At 34.8% G+C, this 18006-nt stretch overlaps 1 protein-coding gene and 1 non-coding gene across 2 annotated transcripts in view; one reads left to right on the top strand and one right to left on the bottom strand.

Annotated features, from left to right (window-relative positions):
- The window catches only part of LRP1B (LDL receptor related protein 1B), a 1719891-nt gene that overhangs the window by 20032 nt on the left and 1681853 nt on the right, over nt 1–18006 (top strand). The gene's annotated exons all lie outside the window — the stretch shown is intronic.
- LOC115941749 (small nucleolar RNA U13) lies at nt 10605–10708 on the bottom strand. Its single transcript, XR_004076480.1, has one exon. It is a non-coding gene; the product is annotated as a small nucleolar RNA U13 (small nucleolar RNA).

The raw sequence follows: 18006 nt of genomic DNA on the forward strand, positions 1-18006 counted from the left end.
TCTTGAACAGTAAGATGTGCAGAAAATGTTCTTTATAATTCAGTGGACCTAAGGTGGGCTTTTTAAAGTCATCTCTAGAAGAAGTCATCTAAAATCTAAATAGGGGCACCTGCGTGGTATAGTTGGTTAAGCATCAAACTCTTGGTTTTGGCTCAGGTCATAATCTCAGGGTCATGAGATCTAGCTCTGAGTTGGGCTCTGTGCTCAGCATGGAGTCTGCTTGGGTTTCATTCTCCCTCTCCCTCTGCCCCTCCTTCCCTCCTCAAATAAATAAATAAATCTTTTTTTTTTTTTTTAGGATTTTGTTTATTTATTTGACAGAGAGAGAGAGAGAGAACACAAGTAGGCAGAGTGGCAGGCAGAGGGAGAGGGAGAAGCAGGCTCTCCACCGAGCAGGGAGCCTGACATGGGGCTCAATCCCAAGACCCCAGGATCATGACCTGAGCTGAAGGCAGCCGCTTAACCGATTGAGCCACACAGGCGCCCCAATAAATAAATCTTTAAAAAAATAAAATCTCTAAATATAATTGATGAACTACTTTATAATAGAAAAGAAACGTCAAAGAATAACTTTCGGTATATATTTTCATACTCTCTTCTCACATTAGTCTCTAAAAATATAATTTATTTTTTCTTCAAATAGCTTAAAATGACATTTTGACTACATTAAAACAGAGAGTTACTCCCACAACTTGCTAACTTACCAGTAGTGCTTCAAGTCATGACTTTGTGTTCATGTATTGAATGTCTTGTGGGGATACGCTGCTATGTTGTATCTGAAAGTAGAAAGAATAACTTATTGGTAATCTAGACTACTTCTCTGATTTTGGTGGTAATAATAAAATGGCTTTTTTTTTTGTTTTTATGGGTTAAAAACAAAAGTTTTCAAGTTTTTATTATTTATTTTTACCCATATAAGGCTTTTGCATTTGCCTTAAAAAATAAACAGGTGGGGGCAGGAGGAACATTCGCTGCTTCTTTTATTCTCCACAGGCATTACTATATTTATTAAAAATGCTAATTTTTTTCCATGAAGAATGATGTGATTGTGTAATACCAAGTAAATGTTTAATGCCTCTAAGTGATAAATTTACATAAAGGGTAGTTTGCTTTCTCACCAGAGTGTGTGTGCTAAAGATTTTCTGTCAGAAAATCAGAATGAAGAGAAAATCAAGGCTTAGTTTGTGTCTTTTAATATGACACGTATCATTCTATACAGCTTTTGAAAACGACTGAACCGGGTATCATTTTTGAATGTTAACACTGTACTCTGCTGATGCTATTATTTTCTCTTCAGGTAGGGGGACTATGAGGGATGCCTGATAGGCACGCTTTACTTCTCATTAGGAAGAGCTACTCTTTACGTAAAATAATCTGAAAATTTAAAAGTATTTTTTTCATTATTTTTGTCTTTTAAACCCAAAACTGCTAAAATTTTGCTTTCCTGCAAAGCAATAAAGACAAATAGTTTTAGGCAAAATATGTACAATGTTAGTCTTGGGTTTCCTTTACTAAAGAACCATAATTTGTTAGAGTAAGCCAATAGTTGAAGATTTTTTGTATCTGATCAGTTTATAGATACTACAAAAAATGTTTTTGAAGATAGAAGAAGATGCCCTCTTTAAATAAGCATTACTTATATGTTGCTACTATAAGCAATACAGAATTACTATAGAGACTGTCCAAGTTATACAGTTTTAATCTTGCTATTATATTTTCTACATGGCGGATTCAAGCCTTGCTCTAGTATTATAGAAATAGGAGAAGACATTAGAACATTTCTAGGGTGTTAAAGTGAGTTAACATCGTAAGCACCAACTGTCAGCAAGCTTTGGGGAGCCAGCAGGGAACCATGTTTATCTCACATAATGGATGTGTGGTCACGGATCTCATTAAGCAATAACAATCTTTGGGAAATGGTTGTTTCCTCCCCAAGTCCACTCTAAATGTACTCTTTCCTAGTCCACTGAGGTTCATGCTGCTTATAAGGTCATCATGCTCTTTTTTTTTTTTTTTTGAGGTATTTTATGTTTTGTAACAGAAGAATCCTATCACATAAAAATTGAGATATTTGTCTCTCAAAAATCCATTGAAAAGGAAACCAGTGCTTGAGACTCACTAGGAAAGTTCTTGGGTAAGCATAGTTTCTGTGATAAATTGTTCTGAGGTAATGAATGAGATACCCACCACTTGACATGCTCAGTAGTTTTCACCTGGAGTCAGTTGGGGGAAATATGCAAATGCTCTAACTCCAGTGACCTTGGCAAATAAATTCTACAAGCCAGTTTTAACCAAAATCTGTAACTGAAAATATAGTCACTAGATCTCTGGTCTGTGGAGCAATGTGGGTATCCATAGGGTGTTTTGTCCCTTTAAAAAAGATTTAGTTCATCTTGTTAACCCATACAAAAATGCTAATGATTAATTAAAGGGGGTATTTGAAAAAGGAAAAAAAATGTATATATCCCAACCACTTGGTCATCAATGAAAAAGTGTTGGATGTCCAAGTGTCCTCATTCAGCCTTGTCTGATTTTAATACTTTAATACTTTAGTCCTTTAGATTCTCATATAGCTTGTGTTTCAAATGAAAGCAGTTACAGGAAATGAGAACGATGGTGCCATGAAGTAATCATTAAGATCAGAAGGACTCTAAACGTGTGAATTCTACTTTCATTCATTGATGGATTTTTTTCTCCCAAGAGGAGCATAGTAGTCAGTGGCATATGCAACCCATGCTTTAGTGAATTTGTTTTTCTTTTTAATTATTAAATATCTACTGATAAATTACTTGCAAATTACACTCCTATAGCAGAGAATATGAAGAGACTGACCATATTCCTTTTGATTTTCCAGCTAACCTTAAGTCTAGGATTGCTCTTTCACGTGGAATTGAAGATGAATAATAACTTATTTGAGAAAAAATAATTTAAGGTAATGATAGAGGCTCTAAAATCATAGGAAATGCTCACTTCAGAAAACACATCTATTCTATATTTATTTAGAGTTCCCTGTAAATTAATTTTTATATTTGAGCCATCTTATGCATCTTATTTTTTTAAGAAGGGAAATATGTTTGACTTTCAGAAAAACAATATATTAGAAAACTCTTTGGAACCATTAAGATATATTTGTGGCCTTAAATTCTTGGGGTGTAATACTTTTGTCTAAGAATTATAATAGTAGAATAAAGCAAAGTGCTTAGGAACAGAATCTGTTTTTATTAAAATATATATCTTTATTGTTTATGCATTTTTACAAACCTTATTGAGTGGTATTATTATTATTATTATTATTTTTATTTGAGAGAGAGAGAATGAGAGACAGAGAGCATGAGAGGGAGGAGGGTCAGAGGGAGAAGCAGACTCCCTGCCGAGCAGGGAGCCCGATGTGGGACTCGATCCCGGGACTCCAGGATCATGACCTGAGCCGAAGGCAGTCGCTTAACCAACTGAGCCACCCAGGCGCCCGAGTTGTATTATTTTTTTTAGCCCAGAAAATATTGTAAAATAACAGTAAATGTAAATACTTTAAAATATGTCAAAATTTCTTTCTTCTTTTTTCTTTCTTGCTCATCTTTGCACACAATTAATCAACTATGTGAATCAACTTAATCAGAAAAAGACATTTGTTTACACTTAAGACCTCTGTTTATTGTAATTAAGGCACTATTACAGTTTAAATATAAAGTTTTATATTAACTTTATAATATACTTTTTTATACTGACATGTATGTGTTCCATTAATTAACTATTTCAGCTAAATGAGAGTTAACATATATATGCAATCAAATTTTTTTTAAGATTTTATTTATTTATTTGACAGAGAGAGACACAGCGAGAGAGGGAACACAAGCAAGAGGGAGTGGGAGAGGGAGAAGCAGGCTCCCCACTGAGCAGGGAACCCGACGTGGGGCTTGATCCCAGGACCCTGGGATCATGACCTGAGCCGAAGGCAGACGCTTAACGACTGAGCCACCCAGGCGCTCCTGCAATCAATTTTTAAAGAATGCAGTAAAACCTCTTAGTACATATCAGACATAATATAATTTTTACCTTTGAAAATATTTTATTGCTGCTAGATTTTTCAAGGGCTTCTTTATTAAAACTAATTATTAAACTCTAGAATTTGTCTTAGCATGCTATGAAAAATGATCCAGGATTTGAAAATGAGATGCAGGGAGGTAAAACGCTGCTCACACTGAGCAATGGCATATTCCAAGTGACAAAAAATAAAAGGTATTAAATTCTGGTATATTTTGTGTATTAATGGCATAAAATTACAATGGAATATAGAGTAGCCCTGAAGTCAAAGACTTTGCTTTGTATCCAGGCTCCAGCTTCTGCTGCTTCCTAACAGAGTAACCATGAACGAATCACATATTTTCTCCAAAACTGAATTTTTGTATCTGTAAAATGTAATAAATGACAACTTATTATATGGTGTTGTTTTAAAACTGAGCAAGAAGGGGCATCTAGGTGGTGTAGTCAGGTGACTGTCTCACTCTTGGTTTCGGCTTAGGTCTGATCTCCAGGTTCTGAGATTGAGCCCCCTATTAGGCTTGGCACTTAGCATGGAGTCTGCTTGAGATTCTCTCTCGCTCTTCCTCTGCCCCTCCTTGCTCATGCTCTCTCTCTCTCTCAAATAAAGTAAATAAATAAATAAATAAATAAATAAATAAATAAATAAATAAATAAATAAAAATCTTTAAGACTGAGTAAGGAAATCAAAGTGCTTTCCAAATTCTATAGCATGTTTTACAGAATTAAAACTTAATTATTCCACAACAATATTAAAGAAAGTCAGTTCACTTTTGTGATTTTTTTCAGTTTCCTATTTTGGAATCTTTATTTCTTTTGTTTAATTCTCATTTCCTTAACTTACTTGTATGGATGGCAGGAAAACACAACTCACTAATAATTTACTATTTCAAAAATATTTATTGTGGACATGCTAGATAAAATTAGACTTACAAGAAAAAGTGTGAGTGACACAATAATGAAAAACCATCATTTCTGTGTTAGAAAAAAAAAATGAGGCCGAAGTGTGGCAAACAGGACTTCTGAGGGGTGGCAGATATGTGTACAAGCAACACAGCAGCTCATTTTTTGTGATGACAAGTGCCTTAAGTGAAGTGAAATGAGATACTGTAGAAGTTCAGCTTTCATGTTGTATAAATCTAAGTACTTTTAGAAAATAAGGTTAAGTGATATTTTATCTAATTTAACCTTAGGAGCCTTAGAACAGTAAACAACCCCAAGGAACACATGAAATAAGACACTGTTATTTAAAATGTTTCATGAAGAGAAATAGTCGTATTAATAGTTGAAACATAAACATAAAATAATATAAAATATGAACCATTGCTAGGCAGTAGATTTAATGTTAATTCTAGACCCTGAAGAAGTTTTTGAAATATAAAGTTCTTGTGGTTTATTAAAAAAAACATCTTCAGTATTAATGAATTATTTCTGGAAATTTGTAAGCTTGTACCAATTATAACATTTTGATTGATCACCTTTCAAACCAAATGTTTAAGAACTTAAGATTTGTCTCTTACACTTGATTGGCTACCAAATCACTCACTCTATGTAGCATATTGCACAGAAAATATTTTAATTCTTTACTGAATTTTTTCAAAACTCTGCATTTTGCAAACTATATAGCCCTATATGAAAGTTAGCAATGAAAAGTATCATCCCACCCATACTGGCCCTACTTAATAGAATGTATCAAAGAAGAAATGACATCTTCATCATTGTCAATGCTGGACGTAGGCATTTATACAATTTTTTTCATTGAAAAGAACTAGGAAGTTCAATCCATTTACCATTCTGCTACTAGAATGACCTTTGAAATAACCCAAACAGATCTTCTGTCTAAACCTCCTCAATGGGTGGTCTTTTTTTAGAATAAAGTCTTGCCTTTAGAATAACATGCGACCTTCTTGCCAAAGCACAGGGGATAGAGATGACCTGGAGTTTGCTCTCTGCTTTGGGCTCATCTCTCGTCCGGTGGGCTTGGTGCCCTTTCCCATCTTTGCAAATCAGCCTGTGATTTCCCTCAAAGCACTTGCCCGGAACTGTTGCTATTGTTATCCACTGTTAATATCTTTTGGGCTCCCTTAGGGTAGGGAATCATTTTTATTTCTATCACTGACGTCTAACATCTGGAAGTGGTAGGAAGTTTAAGACAGATAAGTAAATAAAACTAGTTATTTCCCCAGCTGGTCTTGAAAAAGCCCAATTTGAGAGCGTCTCATAGGCGTAGGCACTAACTCTATGGAGTTCTCCAGATGTTTAAGTAATGAAGGCATGAATTGTTCATTGCTTGCTTGTTTAAAGACTGGTTGAATACGGGGCGCTGTTAAGCGTCTGCCTTCAGCTCTGGTCAGGCTTCCTGCTCAGGCCGGGAGCCTGCTTCTCTCTCTCAATCTGCCATTCCCCCTGCTTGTGCTCTCTCTTTCTCTCTCTCTGTCAAATAAATGGATAAAATCTTAAAAGAAAAAAAAAAAAAAAAGAAGACTGGTTAAATATAAGGCTGAGAAAATGATTGAGAAGGTATGTAGCCACTGTTTCCTGAGATGAGACCCAAGAAGCCCGGGTGAGCTGAGAAGAGACAGATTTTGAATGTATTGTTGCCTAACATGGGCTTGAGGGCAAATGAAGCCCTAATGATTTAAGTGTAAAGCAGAATATCTTTAAAAACCTTTATGACCCTGTGTTGAATCAAACTCATCTCTGACCCTTATAGCCACCCACAGTACTCAATCCAATATTTGGAAAATGGGTAGCTTTAAAGAAACTCCTGGGAGTACTGGTTTCAGACCAGACTTCGCTAAATCAAAGAGTGCCAGTTTCCTTCATGCCAAACATTACAATAAACCCCTCTGCAAAAGGAATAAAGACTGCTGAGAAATAACTGATGAGGCTTTTAATGTCAATAAATGTCATCTTGTGCATCAGTATTGTGAAAGTTTCCTTTTCACAAATGGAAGAGGGATTTTATAAACTCTCCTGTAAAATGATGGGGATTTAGAGCCGGCATTAGTAGACCCTGTAATAAAACAAATCCCTCCTTCAAGTCCCCCTTGAAGTGAAGAATGGCACTTGACCTTTTCATTTGGTAGTATGTGGATTAAAGCTATCCCTCCTCTTACCACTAAGGTGTGTGTCATCTTCTTTGCTATCTTCGTAAATATCCTACTGGGAGAAAGAGGAAGTGGAGAAGAATTGAGAAATAGCCTTTTGGCTTCATTAGACATTATTTGATTAAAGATTTGGAGGGTGCTGTGAAAATACATTTAGTTTTCTGACAATCTTGTAAATGAAGCTCAACAAGTATGCACCAGAGTACTGATCAGATACTTGGGAGGAAGCTTTTACACAGCTGATAGATCCTGCTAATGAATCCTGGATTGGCACAATATTTAATTTGGCTTTTCCTTATATATAGCAGGTATATAAGAATCAGCCAATAGCATGAGGTCAGAGATGTCATTTATTTGGCATATTGTGTTCATTAGAGTTTGTGACATATTCCAGCTTAAAATATTGTGCTATTCAGTGTATACGTATTTATAAAAAATCATTGGGCCATCTCTTGCAAGATTAGAATGTTAAATGGCATTTGTGAAAGACAAAAAATTTGCTTGTAACTTCATTAATTGTTTGGCTAAGGCTTCTTCCTTTATTATTTTTTTTAACTGGAAAATTTGTACACTGCAAATGACTTCAGTTAGCTTCCTAGGTGGCTGCCCAAACCAAATAATCACATTAAACTCAAAGTGCATTTTTTTTATATATTCAAAGAACATAAAGAACACAAAGAACACAGAGCTGGGTTTCTTTATTAATGAAACTATCACTATAAGAAAGACTATAATGATACTAGGTTTATCACTAATAGGAAAGAAAGATAAATAGTGATGTCTATATTTAAGGAACAGTTTATACATTTGTGTATACATTAATTTAACAGCATGATCTTCTGGGTTTCCAGGGACTAAAGCTATACATAACAACAAAACAATTTTATGAAAGTAATTCCCCCCAATTAATTTACATAATTAATGTGCATAATTTACATAATTATTTTCTTCTACGTGAAAATTAAGACTTAAAAATTACAACTTGAATAATTTGTTAGTAAAGTCATTCAAATATTAAAATATATGGTGTTTAAAGTAACGAATACATTAATTAACCCCTAACTCTCTACAGATCTTTAAGTCCGTGAGATTTTGGAGGAAGACTCTAACTCCCCACAGTACAGGATCTACTTCATACCAGTGAATCATATGTATCCTTTCCCCACAACTGAGAAAGAAAAAATGATATTTACACACTTACACCTAGGAGACATAAGCCCTGAAATTCAAGGAGTGATTACAATAGTGATTAGCTACCAAATTATTCTTAGTTCTTTTTTATTTCCACGTTAATTAAATTTCAAATGTAAGAGTTTTATCTTTTAAAACATGCCTATTTCAGTGTTTGCTAATATTTTTTATTTTGGTATAATTATCAGGTTTTCCATTATACCTAATTAAAAATACATCAAATAAATTTAGGGGGTCTTCTTTTCTATGTAAAATATCTTACTCTATTTTCTCTGTCTTTCATGGTTCAATTTTGTGGCATGAGTTTCATTAAAAAAGATTTGCTTTTTAAATTTTATTATCAGCAGGCAGTTTATAAACCAGCACTTTCTTTAAGTAACTATAAGTATGCAATCAGTATGATTAATTTTGGATGCTTTCAAAATATTTATATCCGCAGTAGCATTCTTTCTACCTAAAAGGTGATAGGAACCTCGTCCTGATTTTTGGCTCCATAGGCATGGTTACCAGATCTTGTGAAGTGACTTCACGAGTTTAATGAGAATGAAGTATCCTGGAGTACCATTCATGTTTTCCTTCTGATGCCATTTTTAGACAATTGGGGGAAATTGGAAGAGATTGGGGTGCAAAATGATTCACAATGCCGTGTCTGTAGCATACACATGCCTGCTGTCTTGAGACACTGCTGTAGGCTTTCAAACACATTTCCACATACTTTAAATCATTCTAAACAACATTCGTGTAAAAATATCAGCTCTTATTTCATACTGAAGGAAATTTAGATTCACAGAAAGTTCAACAAACAGTAAGTGTCAAAGTTCCATAAAGTCTAGAACTCAAATCTTTCAATCTCCAAGGCCTTCATTTTTTTAACTATAACATCATAATGTAGCTTTCTGCTGAAACTATATTAATATTTAATAAAATATAATGTCATGACAGTAGAGCATTATCAGACTTTCGTTTTTTAACAAACATCTCAAAAGTAAAAGAAACATGTAAGTGTTTTTCTCTATATATACTAGCTAGAACCCCACGGGAGGCTAAAAACTTGTTCTAATAATGGCTTATGCACTCAAAACATTTTGGGAGTTCTTATTTTGGAATTGCCTTAAAAGCCTACAGCATTTTCTTTTAAACTCAATGCTTTCAAATCTTGATTTCTGAAGTGTAAATTTGTTTTTTTTTTACATAATCAGAAGCCTTATAGAGGTCAGATATGTGAATGAAGTGATAAATTTGACTTGTTATTTTGGTTTTGACTTTCAAATTTTTTTTTTAAAGATTTTATTTATTTATTTGACAGAGACAGAGATAGCGAGAGCAGGAACACAAGGAGGGGGAGTGGGAGAGGGAGAAGCAGGTTTCCCGCTGAGCAGGGAGCCCGATGCGGGGCTCGATCCCAGGACCCTGGGATCATGACCTGAGCCGAAGGCAGGCGCTTAACGACTGAGCCACCCAGGCGCCCCTTGACTTTCAAATTTTGAAACAGATTTTAAGTTGTAGGTTGTATCTAAAGGTAACTGTAAGAGAAATATTTAAAAATAGTTTTCTTAATAGCACCAATAGAACATTAAGCAAGCTATCTATGTCTGCCTTAAAGGATAGCTTCATTTGGATTTTTTAGGACTGAAAGAATCATCCACAATTCTATTTTATCTGTATCTATCTATCTATCTGTCTATCTATCTATTTACACACACACACACACACACACACTGATATATATAAAAAACAGGTTTTATATTTGAGTGTGTATAAGATATGTAGACTATGTCTAACATATGCTTCATATCAAAATGTGTATAACATATGCAGAGAGACACACTAACATGTCTTGTATTTCAATTTTATGAAATATGAATGTAGCCAATTTCAATCTAAATCGTGCAGATCATCTATGTAACTTGGATGTTACCTAGACTTCTCCCAAAGGAATGACTTATGTTCCTTAGTGAATGAATTTGAAGTGACATTTGAGAGGGTCCAGCGCCAACCTAATACTGCTGAGGAGTCTAGCCTGTCTCTGGTCCACATCAACAGAGCAGTCACCACTGTTTGAGAATGAATTAGACTACATTGATCCTTTATTTCTTTAAATACAAATTCTGGAGCCCATTAACTCACCTATCCCCACTTCCCTTCCCAAGTTCACAAGCCAAATGCGCCCCCCCCTCAAAAAAAAAATTTTGGAGTAATAGTTCAATTAAGAGAAGAATAATTTAAAAATAAATTTGCCTATGGAAATTTCTTTTTCCAAGTTCACATCAGATGAGTAATGGGATGAGGTCATAACAAGTGTTGAAGGAGACGCATGTCACACAATGGCATGAACACCCAATCATTATACTTATGAACTACAAAAGGATCCTGGAAATTAATTCTTAAATTTTTTTTAAAGATTTTATTTATTTATTTGAGAAAGAGAGAGCATGAGTGGGGGGAGGGGCAGAGAGAGAGGGAGAAGCAGACTCCCCTTTGAGCGGGAAGCCCATTGCTGGCCTCCATGCTCTGGGCTCCATCCCAGGATTCTGAGATCATGATCTAAGCCAAAGTCTGCCGCTTAACCACTGAGCCTCCCAAGTGCCCCCTGGAAATTACTGCCCCCTTCCCTCCCTTTCTGTCTCCTTTTATCCTTGAGTCCCACTGCCCTCAAAGCAAAATAAAGAAGAAATATGTGGGTGGTGGGACAGTGAGTCCTTATAAGAGGAAGGCTAAATTGGAAATAGCTTACGAAGAACCAAAATCAATCTCAAACTATCAGTTTAATTTTATAATCATGTTGTAGAGTCATTAAAGAAGCTTGGTTATTACCATTGAGATTTCTTTTCTGGTTTAAAAGGTGAGAGGTTAATGGCTCATTTACCGAGGTATGCAGTTTTCTTTCATTTTTCACTTACAATTATCTTCACTTGTTTTAAAATGCAATGCAGTTTCCAAAATGTTATTGTAGTTATTCATTATTTCTGTCAACTAAACTTTCTAAATCATAGATTTAAATGAATCACAAATAAGCATTAATAGATTTCAATCACTGAATGCCCACTTCCTGGAAGAAATGAATGGGGCAGATTTACTTTGGAAAATTTGCTTTCCGTGGCAGCTGGAGCACTGGGGCTCAGCAGATATTAGTTTCTAAAAAGCTGGTATTCACTTTGGAAATGGACTCTGGATGTCGGTGTTGTCTTTCTCCATTGAATCAAATGTTTGTTGACAGAGCAGTGTCAATGCTAATATATTTTTGACTGAAACAGTGGTAACTTCACAGAGCATCTGTGTTCTGTAAGCACTTCAGTGTGGTGCCTAGGTTGCCTGATATCTTAAGGCAAAAGTCATGATTTCTAAACAACAGACCCTAAACTTCTTTTGAGGTTTTCATAGTTAGATCCAATTTTAGATAGGTAACATAAAACCAACTGTCCTTAAATGTAGTCTAAAAAATTACAGTGGTTTCATCAAGGAGTCATAATGTTTACAAATATAGAAAATCTCAGTTGTAATCACTATGGTAACATTCTACACATTTGCATTGTTTATGAAATTAAAATCAACAACTTTTTTATATAGACTGCATTAGTTCTCTAGTTCACCAGGCTCCATGATAATTGACATCTCTCTAACACTTAGAATCCAGGTTACTATCCGGGGAGTGGTGTTATAATGAGGTTGTTGCCATAGAAACTTTGCAATCACTGACGCACTTTTACTATTGAAACTTAAATGCTATGGCAAATTTAGAATTTTAAATCATTTAGAAATGGAACGAATTCTGTGGGGATCGTGTATTATTCTTTTATCTGAAGTAAACCGCTTGGGGGAACTAATTATTTTGAAAATCGAGGAAAGGTGCTTATTAGCACAATGGTACCATTTGAGATCTAAGGCTTAGAGAAGAATTTGGTCTGGCAAATGCAGTTTACCAATAGAAATCCAGTGTCAGAAAATCCCAATGAATGTCAGTTTGATTTGGGATTGTTAATACTTAAAATAGCATGGAAAATGTTTTATACACATGAAATAAATAAGCTTGCTAAGGAAATATAGAAATGATAGATTGCCTGTCTTTAAACTATCAATTAACTATTAAATTTCTGATTGAGATTTAAGCAGAAAATATTTTATCCTCCAAATCACGTTACTATTATAATCACATTATCTGCCTCTAATGTTAAATACAGGCTTTAGAATAAAATGGGTTTATTGCTTTATGGAACTGTACTGCCTTATAGTCATATTCTAAACTACTATTGCCAATTACCCTTTGAAGATAAAGCCCACTGGGATGATGGCCATCAAAGGAAAATATGGATTAGAATATCTCAATGAAATCAAGAAACCATGTTGAATCTGGTTTTGCACATGCATTACTGTTGAATAATGAGTTTTCCATCATTAGGTATTGTGGCGTATGACAGAAGATTGCAGTGACTATATATATGTACTGGATATCAACCTGTTTTCTTCACATTTTTATTCTATATAAATAATGTTTCCAAGCAGAAATGCACTAAGTTATTGCATGAGAGCTCATTTCCTGTTCATTTATTAAAAAATCATCCGTCATGGCAAGAGCCACTGTGCGGGCGCCTGGGTGGTTAAGTCGTTAAGCATCTGCCTTCAGTTCAGGTCATGATCCCAGGGTCCTGGGATCGAGCCCCGCGTCGGGCTCCTTGTTCAGTGAGAAGCCTGCTTCTCCCTCTTCCACTCCCCCTGCTTGTGTTCCCTCTCTCGCTGTGTCTCCCTCTGTTAAATAAATAAATAAAATCTTAAAAAAAAAAAAAGAGTCAACAGTATGTTTAGAGGAGAGAAGTGAGTTCAAATTAAGGAAGATCTACTTGAATTAACAAAAATGAATTCCAACTTTTGGAATTACATGTCTTTTGAAAGTTATCAGTAGTGCTGTTTAGAGTGCATTTCTCCTTTGTTTTCTCGTTTAGCCGTGATTTAGTCCATTTAGATTGCTCAGAATAATATGAGGTCCCAAGTAAATTAAGGTTGATTTAACTTTAAGGTTGACTCTATAATTTCTCTCAATGTGTTATTCATCTATTTACTATAGCTCTACTTCTATGAGTGATAATAACAAAAAGAGTAATTTTATTTATTTTACTAACTTTGTCCCTGTTCAAGACAACTTAGATTTTTAAACTGTAGAGTTCAGGTTTTGTTTGTTCTGTATTTAAAATTACAATAGGGTCTTAAAAACTGAAAATGAATACACATTTGAGAGTTTTTATGATAAAAGTAAAATATGTTTTCTAAGCTGAAAAGAAATTAAAGAAACATTTTAAGAATCCTCAAATGGGCCAGTTTCCTGTAATATCTACTTCTAAGTAATTCTTAACACTATGGAATAGTTTTGGTAATTCAGATATTCTTTAAAATTCATCAGTGCCCTTTGAACTATTGTAAACATTTTCCTAAATGTTTACAAATGCAATTGTTCTATTACAGAGCATCAAAGAAGATTTAAGATTCAATGAGGCCTAAATGTATGTGGCACTCTTTTTTTTTTTTTTTTTAAAGATTTTATTTATTTATTTGACAGAGAGAGACACAGCGAGAGAGGGAACACAAGCAGGGGGAAGTGGGAGAGGGAGAAGCAGGCTTCCCGCCGAGCAGGGAGCCCGATGCGGGGCTCGATCCCAGGACCCTGGGATCATGACCTGAGTCGAAGGCAGACGCTTAAGGACTGAGCCACGCAGGCGCCCCTGTATGTGGCACTCTTGATGATGTCCTTGAAACTACTGAAAATATTTATTGAAAGCACGCTTTCTACATCTGACCCCAAGCAAATTTCCTTCTTTATCTTTGTCAGGTTAGAGTTAATGTGGTGAGGTAGAGGAATATGAGCAGGAGGAGAATATCTACGTACTCTTGATTTGCTGAGTAGAGGACCGTGCAAGAGAGTAAGATTTTTTATCGCTTATTCTTGTTCTTCTAGAACATTAAAAAGTAGAGAATTTAGATGGGGAAAATTATTAGACTTTGATGCTTCATTTTCAGGGACTTGTAAGGAGAAAAAGTGACACCATGTGATTTATCCTCATGACAAGATTGTAAAGAGAACAAGAAGTACAAAAACTCAATCTGTTGTTGTTACATTATTTACATTCGTACATGATGTCTTCTTTATCCTGAATGCCATATTTGAGTGCTTCAAAATGGTAATATAGAATCTTCATAAAGATTTACAGAGCCAACTTCAAACAACTAACTTCTTAATTTAATGGTAATTATATGGTTTAAAAATGTACTTTCTTTTTGCGGCATATTTTTTCAATAGATAGCTTTCTGTATGCTGACATTAAATCATTTTGATGTCCTTCAAAATACATACTAGCTTACTTAAGTTTTGAAATGTAAAGATCTGTTTAGCTCTACATTTAGCAACTTTAAAATTGAAAAGTACCAGATATGATTTTCCAAATAATTTTTCAAATCAGTAATCTAACTTTAAAATGTTAATTGCTAATCCCCAAATCCAAATATTATATGAAATTAAACTGTTGCTTTCCTTTTTGCACATGTGCTACATTGCAGAATAAAATGTGATGCTTTCTTTATAAATACCAATCAACTCAAATGCCTTGCTCATGTGTGAAATGGGTCAAAAGCACTCGACTGAAACATGATGGAACTGCATCATTTTAAAGAAAATGAAGAACTTTAAAATGAAATTTTCACTGATTATTTTTTCTAACAGATATGTTTGAAAGCTTTCTTATAAAATAGGTCCTGTTTGACACTATGAATAAGAGATCATCCCTTTTCTCCAAGTGTTACATTCGAGTAGAAGGACTGCTAGCATGAGAAGTTCCAGCTTTGTACTAGGCAAAATCGATACATCAGGATTCTTGGGAAAACAGATTTTTTGTAGTGATAATCACAGCAGACTGCGGACTAAGATAATCTAGTGGTTTGTCTAAACATGCACATAAGAAATTATAATGGTCAATAATTGCATAGTCACTCCGCCAGATTTTTTTCTAAAAGAGTTTACATCTGCTGTTTTATGTGACTTCGTAAGGGCTCTATGATATAGTAACATAGAACTGATGCATTTTAAGAATAAATGAGTTAATACAAACATCTAGTTTCATAGCCAAGAATCAGGGACTGAATTCTGTGGTCAGGGACTTTTCCTCCCATCATAATATGAGGTTTATGCTTCATTTATTGGAACAAATGGATTATAACATATGGTAAATGGTTACAGGCATAGTTAATATCACATTGGAATCAGAATTGGTACAAAAGAACCTTTGTAGAGTACACATTATTTGGGGTCATGTGAATAATGGAAATGATTGCTTTACCTTGCTTGTCAGATTATGTCTCAGGATATTCTACTTTCCCTGTGCCTTACTTAAAACTCCTTAGTGAGATTATTTTCTGGGTAAACATTCTCTGGTATCTAGTCCTAGTGTGATACAGAACAAAGTTGTGTTCTTTGATTAATCTATTGCTATTCCATCAAATTGGTAAATTTCTCCCTTAATATCTTTTGCATAAAATATTGTTGGTAATGTCCCTGCCTTCTCATACAGGACGGTGTGGCTAGAACTAAGTAAAACAAGTCTATAGAGTTCTGTCAACTTTTCCAAAAGGGAATGTGAGTATAATACAATTGTTATTTATTTGGGTTTATAAGAAATAACACTAGGGCACCTGGGTGGTTCAGATTGGTTAAGCATCTGCCTTACGCTTAGGTTATGATCCTGGCATCATTGGACTTTCTGCTGAGTGGGGAGTCTGCTTCTTCTGCTCCCTCTGCTTTCTCTATAGCTCTCTTGGTCTCTCTCTCAAGTAAATAAAATAAAGTCTCAAAAAAAAAATAAGTCTAGCACAGAAAGGATAGTTAAGTAGACTAAGATCTGGCACCTACAATGAATTCCAGTTAATGTCACCTTGGTTTTCACAGTTGCTGATACATAGGACTGTTTTCCAGGCATTGAATGGAACTACAAAGTAATTTCATATTGGATCCCAAGTGATCTTGACATGGTAATGTCTTCCGGTTTCTTGGGGTTGGATTCTAATCCAGAGAAGCTACATGCAACAATTTAGCAGCAAACATCTATTTTCTAATCTGTTTGTAAAAATGATCAAATTTACAAAGTTAAGATGTAGCATTACATGTATTAAATACTCAATGTTAGCATTAGCTAAGCTCCTTTCCAATTGAAAGAAAAAATACAAATTTGAAGGAGGTATTTTCTGATTTTAGGAGGGGTTAACTTGGAAACTGAATAAACCTAAAAGCCACTGGAGTATGGTTTAATGCCTGGAGATTGTAATTAACTAAGACCTGTAATACCCCTATGAGAACTTAGAGAATGTTTAAGTCATTGGTTACATCTGACTCATTTGTATGGTCACCTTAGTTGTTGCTTTGTTCTTAAATATAATGAAACAAAAATTTTAATTAAAGGATACACACATACACATGTATGTGTGTGGTTGTATAAACTATACTAGATATTTTAAGTACTTAATGAATATTAGGAAACTATAAACTATGGAGTCTATTGAACTATGGAGTCTGTTGAACTACTTACTCCCTTGAAATCAATTTACTCCACAGTAATGGCATATCACAGGTTCTTATTAAGGGATTTTTTTTTTTTTTTTAACTGTGAGGTGCTAAAGAGGATACTATAGCATAATATACATTTGGTAACTTATACTCTTGTGCATTGCCTCACGCCTTGCTAAAAACATACACATCCCATTGCGAGTAGGTTCTAAAATATAGGGGTCCACCTGCTGATTTTAAAAAAGACTTTTATATATGCATATTCTATCCATTTTTTTGTTGTTCTCTCTGAACAGAAGACTTTTTTACCATTTTAGTCAACATTTTACAGTTTGAAATTAACACATTGCTTACCTAACCATAGTACCTAAAGTGTGGCTAATTTTAGGGTCAATTCACATAAATGCTACAGACATTCACTGCACTGTAGCAGCATTTAGATGCATATGAGGTAGAAGAGACATGGTATCCAATGAAATCTTTATTAAATTCCTTCCTGAATTATTTTCTCCTGTTTTTAAGTATCTATTCATTTATAGAATCTAAAAATCTTAGTATGGGAAGGCAACTTACTCACTTTAAATTACAGTGTATTTTTACTGGGTATTTACCCCAAAGATACAAATGTAGGGACCCGAAGGGGTACGTGCGCCCTGATGCTTATAGCAGCAATGTCCACAATAGCCAAACTATGGAAAGAGCCAAGATGTCCATCGTCAGATGAAGGGATAAAGAAGATGTGGTATATATATACAATGGAATATTACACAACCATCAAAAAAACCCCAAATCTTGCCATTTGCAACAACGTGGATGCAACTGGAGTGTATTATGCTAAGCAAAATAAGTCAGTCAGAGAAAGACAAGTATCATATGATCTCATTGATATGAGGAATTTGAGAAACAAGACAGAGGATCATAGGGGAAGGGAGGAAAATATTAAACAAGATGAAACCAGAGAGGGAGACGAACCATAAGAGACTCTTTTTTTTTTTATTCTTATGTTAATCCCCATGCATTACATCATTAGTTTTAGATGAAGTGTTCCATGATTCATTGTTTGTGCATAACACCCAGTGCTCCATGCAGAATGTGCCCTCCTCAATACCCACCACCAGGCTAACCCAT

This window comes from Leptonychotes weddellii, chromosome 3, assembly GCF_054177405.1.
Source record: "Leptonychotes weddellii isolate Sample4059 chromosome 3, ASM5417740v2, whole genome shotgun sequence".
In the NCBI taxonomy this organism is placed as follows: Eukaryota; Metazoa; Chordata; class Mammalia; order Carnivora; family Phocidae; genus Leptonychotes; species Leptonychotes weddellii.